Source organism: Salvelinus sp. IW2-2015, unplaced genomic scaffold, assembly GCF_002910315.2.
Source record: "Salvelinus sp. IW2-2015 unplaced genomic scaffold, ASM291031v2 Un_scaffold1613, whole genome shotgun sequence".
Lineage (NCBI taxonomy): Eukaryota > Metazoa > Chordata > Actinopteri > Salmoniformes > Salmonidae > Salvelinus > Salvelinus sp. IW2-2015.
In genome coordinates, this window is record NW_019943032.1 from 149,514 (window position 1) to 156,867 (window position 7,354).

A 7,354-nucleotide genomic window follows, 5' to 3' on the forward strand; every position below is an offset into this window, starting at 1 on the left:
TTTTGAGAGCCGCTATAAGACGATACTATCCATACTCAATTATATTCCAGCGCTTCGAAGCCGTTAGTAGGGTGTTTTGTGACTTGCTGCTGCACAAGTCCAGCTATGGGTAAGTTAGTAGTCTAAGAGATATGAATACAAATCATTGGCTCACAATGTAATTGGTCTCCTCTCCTCCACGTGGAAATGATCAAAGAACCTCGATCGATTCTCACATGGCCTCATCGCTATAGCTAGCAGATGTGTATTCGACCTGCTCCTCTGAATAGCGGGACAGATGGTAGTGTAAAGTTGTGCTATCTTTTGCGTCGCAATCAGAGGAGAGAACCGGAGGTGTCATTATTTACGTTGTAGTTAACTGACTCAACAGGTTTTCATCCTCATCTCATCGAGACGGCATGAGAGGTCAGGCTGATGCATAAAAAGTGTCTTATAGGCAAAACTCTGCCCGGTTATAACAGATCGTTCCAATGTAATGCGAATAGACCCCAGGTACAACCAAGAAATTGCGCGTAGGGTCTGGAGAGTGGGATACTATCAATCACTATCTCTTATGAGTTTTTAAAAAATTGTGCGGTGAATAATAGATTAATGCGAGCCGTGACACTCGACGCATGACGACAATTAGCCACTAAGAACCACCCCAAGAGTAGACGCTGGGGAGTCCATGCGACACGACAGATAGTTGAGGGGTAAAACACTTTGCCTTTAGAGCGAGAACACAAGCGTGATCGTGAGGACAAAGATACTGCAAAGATTTTGTTTATCGTAGAACTCAATAACCATTGTAACTGTTAGATCTTTGAATGAGAGTTGGAATTGAATTGTTCGAGATTGTCATATTTTTCCTACTAGATAGTTATAATCTCTGTCAAAGCTATTAGTAGGAGGCACCACACAAGTCAGAATGTTTTAAGATTCTCTGGCTGAGCTCCGAAATCCACACACAGCACGACCGTACGGGATGCCACAAGAGAGGACGAAGTTTACACATTCCTTATAGTAGCTAAGCGCGTAGGGTAGCGCTGGACACCACTCTAGGCCAAGACACTGTGAGAAGCTAGAAGTAGTATCACATATATCAGTCTTTAGGAATTAATTCTCATCGAGCTGGTGTGAGACCCTCTACCACTAGTATTGTAACAAGTGCACAGCTGGTGGCCACATCAGTACTTAAGCAAGGTCCAGAGTCAGAACCATTCACGCATGGTACTACAGTACTTCACCTTGGACCAGCTGTTTAGCGACGAGATACTCACAGAATTATCGACGACATTCACATAGTTATATGATTCTGAGTGTTTCAGACTACACGAACTAATCTGTAACGCGATATCTATCATCCACATCTATATACTAATCATACCAGGAGTAGCGACTTGATTCAGGTGTCATATATTAACACGACATGCCCAATATCTACACTAAATAAAAGATTACCCACTTTGAGAGGTACTATGTGAATATAAAGCTCTCACTCCTCCCTCTCCACCACCACAAAGGTCTCTCTCGCTCATCATCAGTGTCCAATGTTCTCAGTCCCCTACCACACCGATGGGGTCACACACAGGCGGTCTACGTCTTCACCGCAAGCTACACACACTTATTTGTCTTTTCTGCACCATTCTCCCTTTCCACAGAGCTATGGTATCCTCATCTCCCTCCTACATCCATGGTTTTACACTTCGACTAGCTTACAGCGTCTATATCGTTCACCACTACACATGATCACTCTCCACATCGCATTCACCTACCGTCACTACCGTCACACTATCATGCGTTTCTCTGCTCCCCTCTCACATCCAACCCTACTCATCGCCGTTATACCCTCCTCCTCCTTTCCACCTATCCGGTCTCTCTGACTCTCTCCCTCTCACCCCTCCGTGCTCTCCTCCTCTCCACCTCCAGCGTCACTTCCAGCCAGGGACATGGACGCACAAGGAGATCAGGTTCAAGGAGATAGGTTCCTTTCTCACCAGAGGGCAGAGGGTTACTACCACTCTCCTGGCCACACCACGTGCACGTTTGGTGTTCAGATATGTCGCATGTTCTCAGGGAGCCAGGCTATGGAGGGGGTCTCGCCTGCCTCCCCCGGCGCCACTTCCTACCCCTGGGCGTGGTGCGAGAGTTCGTACCCCCTTCAGCAGTCAACTGGTCCTAGGTCTACTCGCCCTACACTCCGCCAGGCAGTGATTTGCAACAGGAGTGATCTACAGGGGTTGCACGACAGCCCCCAGCTCTGAAGGTTTAAAGTCAGAAAGATGCCGCAGAGTATTGTGAGGATGTAGACAAGACAGATTTTAGCAGCACTGTCAGCAGTAGTTTAAAAACCTAAAAAGGCTCAATTACAAACTCTTCCTGTGTACTCAAGTGTTCCAGAGTGTGTGTTTCGCTCATCCCATCCTGTTTTCTCTCAGGCAGCCTATCTGCCGGTGAAGTCGCTTGTCTGGTTGAATTTTACACCCTACTGTTTGGCTGGCTGCTGGTTTATGTTTAGTGGTTTTCTTAAATGTTCTCCATGTCTGCAGAATAGTGCCTCGGGCTTGGAACGTCCAAATGAACCCCTGTCCCCTCGTAGGTGCCAGTTTTGACCCTATGGGCACAGGGTGTACTGAACCAGATGGTAAATGAGCGACTAATACAGCACCCTAGTGGTTTCTAATCTGGTTTCACTTGGCTTCCCGAATAGACGTGGAAGGGAAGCAGCGACGTTGCGGCGCCCGTGCAGAACTCGTCGCTAGGCGGCGGACGGCCTCCGTGGCGACTGGCGGCGGCGAAGACGGTCATCAGTCGCCTCCATGGGACGACTCGGAGATGAACGAAGCCTATCAAGAGGAGTGCAGGAGACTGCAGGCTGAGATGTGGCAAACTGACCGAGGAAACAGACAACTCAAGGTTAGTCTGTAGGTGTCTGTAGTTAGGGGGTGATGGACAACGAGACTGGTTACAACAGACTGGTCTGTAGTTAGGGGTTTGTAGATGGACAACAGACTGGTCTGTAGGTTAGGGGGTGTAGATGGACAACAGACTGTCTGTAGGTTAGGGGTTGTAGATGGACAACAGACTGGTCTGTAGGTTAGGGGCTGTAGAATGACTAACAGACTGGGTGTCTGTAGGTTAGGGGCTGTAGATGGACAACAGACTGGTCTGTAGGTTAGGGCTGTAGATGGAACAACAGACTGGTCTGTAGGTTAGGGGCTGTAGATGGACAACAGACTGGTCTGTAGGTTAGGGGCTTGGTAGATGTGACAACAGACTGGTCTGTAGGTTAGGGGTTGTAGATGGACCAACAGACTGGTCTGTAGGTTAGGGGTGTAGATGGACAACAGACTGGTCTTGTTAGGTTAGGGGTTGTAGATGGAGCAACAGACTGGTCTGTAGGTTAGGGGTTGTAGATGGACAACAGACTGGTCTGTAGGTTAGGGGTTGTAGATGGACAACAGACTGGTCTGTAGGTTAGGGGTTGTAGATGGACAACAGACTGGTCTGTAGGTTAGGGGCTGTAGATGGACAACAGACTGGTCCTGTAGGTTAGGGGCTGTAGATGGACAACAGACTGGTCTGTAGGTTAGGGGTGTAGATGGACACAGACTGGTCTGTAGGTTAGGGCTGTGTAGATGGACAACAGACTGGTCTGTAGGTTAGGGGCTGTAGATGGACAACAGACCTGGTCTGTAGGTTAGGGGCTTGTAGATGGACAACAGACTGGTCTGTAGGTTAGGGGCTGTAGATGGACAACAGACTGGTCTGTAGGTAGGGGCTTGTAGATCAAAGACTGGTCGTAGGTTAGGGGTGTAGATGGACAACAGACTGGTCTGTAGGTTAGGGGCTGTAGAATGGACAACAGACTGGTCTGTAGTGTTAGGGGCTGTAGATGGACAACAGACTGTGTGCTGTAGGTTAGGGGTTGTAGATGGACAACAGACTGGTCTGTAGTTAGGGGCTGTAGATGGACAACAGACTGTAGTGTCTGTAGGTTAGAGGGTTGTAGATGGACAACAGACTGGTCCTGTAGGTTAGGGGCTTGTAGATGGAACAACGACGAGTGTCTGTAGGTTAGGGGCTGTAGATGGACAACAGACTGGTCTGTAGGTTAGGGTTGTAGATGGACAACAGACTGGTCTGTAGGTTAGGGGTTGTAGAATGGACAACAGACTGGTCTGTAGGTTAGGGGCTGTAGATGGACAACAGACTGTAGGTGTCTGTAGGTTAGGGGCTGTAGATAGACAACAGACTGGTCTGTAGGTTAGGGGCTGTAGATGGACAACAGACTGTAGGTGTCTGTAGGTTAGGGGCTGTAGCTGGACAACAGACTGGTCTGTAGGTTAGGGGTTGTAGATGTGACAACAGACTGGTCTGTAGGTTAGGGGCTGTAGATGGACAAACAGACTGGTCTGTAGGTTAGGGCTGTAGATGGACAACAGACTGGTCTGTAGGTTAGGGGTTGTAGATGGACAACAGACTGGTCTGTAGGTTAGGGGTTGTAGATGGACAACAGACTGGTCTGTAGGTTAGGGGTTGTAGATGGACAACAGACTGGTCTGTAGGTTAGGGGTTGTAGATGGACAAACGACTGGTCTGTAGGTTAGGGGTTGTAGATGGACAACAGGATGGTCTGTAGGTTAGGGGTTGTAGATGGACAACAAGACTGGTCTGTAGGTTAGGGGCTGTAGATGGACAAAGACTGGTCTGTAGGTTAGGGGTGTAGATGGAACAACAGACTGGTCTGTAGGTTAGGGGTTGTAGATGGACAACAGACTGGTCTGTAGGTTAGGGTTGTAGATGGACAACAGACTGTCTGTAGGTTAGGGGTTGTAGATGCAAAATGTCTGTAGGTTAGGGGTTGTAGATGGACAACAGACTGGTCTGTAGGTTAGGGGTTGTAGAGTGACAACAGACTGGTCTGTAGGTTAGGGGCTGTAGATGGACAACAGACTGGTCTGTAGGTTAGGGGTTGTAGATGGACAACAGACTGGTCTGTAGGTTAGGGGCTGTAGATGGACAACAGACTGGTCTGTAGGTTAGGGCTGTAGATGGACAACAGACTGGTCTGTAGGTTAGGGGCTGTAGATGGACAACAGACTGGTCTGTAGGTTAGGGGCTGTAGATGGACAACAGACTGGTCTGTAGGTTAGGGGTTGTAGATGGACAACAGACTGGTCTGTAGTTAGGGTTGTAGATGGACAACAGACTGGTCTGTAGGTTAGGGGCTGTAGATGGACAACAGACTGTAGGTGTCTGTAGGTTTAGGGGTTGTAGATGGACAACAGACTGGTCTGTAGGTAGGGGCTGTAGATGGACAACAGACTGTAGGTGTCTGTAGGTTAGGGGCTGTAGATGGACAACAGACTGGTCTGTAGGTTAGGGGCTGTAGTGGACAACAGACTGGTCTGTAGGTTAGGGGCTGTGATGGACAATCAGACTGGTCTGTAGGTTAGGGGCTGTAGATGGACAACAGACTGGTCTGTAGGTTAGGGGCTGTAGATGGACAACAGACTGGTCTGTAGGTTAGGGGCTGTAGATGGACAACAGACTGGTCTGTAGGTTAGGGGCTGTAGATGGACAACAGACTGGTCTGTAGGTTAGGGGCTGTAGATGGACAACAGACTGGTCTGTAGGTTAGGGGTTGTAGATGGACAACAGACTGGTCTGTAGGTTAGGGGTTGTAGATGGACAACAGACTGGTCTGTAGGTTAGGGGTTGTAGATGGACAACAGACTGGTCTGTAGGTTAGGGGTTGTAGATGGACAACAGACTGGTCTGTAGGTTAGGGGCTGTAGATGGACAAAGACTGGTCTGTAGGTTAGGGGCTGTAGATGGACAACAGACTGGTCTGTAGGTTAGGGGTTGTAGATGGACAACAGACTGGTCTGTAGGTTAGGGGTTGTAGATGGACAACAGACTGGTCTGTAGGTTAGGGGCTGTAGATGGACAACAGACTGGTCTGTAGGTTAGGGCTGTAGATGGACAACAGACTGGTCTGTAGGTTAGGGGCTGTAGATGGACAACAGACTGGTCTGTAGGTTAGGGGCTGTAGATGGACAACAGACAACTAGTTGTTCTGTACAGAAACCTCACTGTTAGAAAATACCTTGACCTCTGTGTCTAAACAAGCAACTCAAGTTAAGGGTCGTAGATGAACAATCGGTACCAACCAATTTATCGGTCTTTTTTAAGGAGAACCAGACACAAGGTTTGTCTGCGACAATTTGTTTGTAAAAGAGAACAACTACTATTTATCTCTAGTTCTATAATGTGGTATTTGATGTGTCATCGCCCCCCCCCCCCCCTCTCTTTTCGTTTCCAGGACGACGGCGTGAGAATGAGAAGGGCTGCCCAGCATTCCGATCACATGACATCAAATCAGACAGGCTCCTCCTCCTCCTCCTCCATGATGCACCAGCACACATTTATCACACCACCGCAGCGTCCCTGCCCTCCCTCCTCGTCGTCATAGCAGCCATCTTCATCGGCTTCTTCGTGGGGAAGTTTATCTTGTAGACTGGGGCCTGGCTCTGAAATGGCACCCCATTCACCTTGACCAGGGCCCTCATACGGATGAGTCCTATAAGGGCTCTGGTCAAACAGTAGTGCACTARATAGGGAATAGGGCTCTGGTCAAACAGTAGTGCACTACATAGGGAATAGGGTGTCATTTGGGACGTTGCGTCCCGGGAGACGCACAACGCCTGCCGTATCCCACGACAACCCCTCAGCTCCGGAATCAAAAGGCCTGGATGGAACTGACTAAACGAAGATTTATTTCTGTTGACTTTAGCCATATCAGAAGTAGTGCTGTGAACCTCCGTCTGTCTGTCTGTGTCCGTACAGCATCAGAAGTACCAGGTCTCACACGTGGCTGGTGTACACACACACACACACACACAAACACACGGAGGGAAGGAGAAAGATTGCTCCTTGTTTGTGTGTTTCTGTTCTTTGATGGACGGACAGGATTGTGGAGGGATATGATGGGTTGTGTCCTAAATGACACCCTATTCCCTATATAGTGCACTACTTTTGACCAAAGCTCTTATAGGCCCTGTAATGCCCTAGGTACCCTGGTAAAAAGTTAGTGCACTATACATGGAATAGGCTGCTATTTAGAACATACAGGAAGTAGTACACTACCAATCAACATGGAGAACAGTTTACCACTGCATCCCAAACGGCACACTATCCCCTATGTAGTGCACTACTTTTGATAAGAGACAATACTAATTGAGCCCAGGTCTACAGTAGCCTGGTCCTAACCTAACCTCCAGTCCTCAGGCCCAGGCCAGGATATAGTAGCCTGGTCCTAACCTCCAGTCCTCAGCCCAAGGCCAGGATACAGTAGCCTGGTCCTAACCTC

At 48.7% G+C, this 7,354-nt stretch overlaps 1 pseudogene; it reads left to right on the top strand.

Annotated features, from left to right (window-relative positions):
* Positions 1–7,119, top strand: part of LOC112071426 (vesicle-associated membrane protein-associated protein A-like) — a 9,145-nt pseudogene extending 2,026 nt beyond the window's left edge.
* Positions 7,120–7,354: the final 235 nt, after the last annotated feature.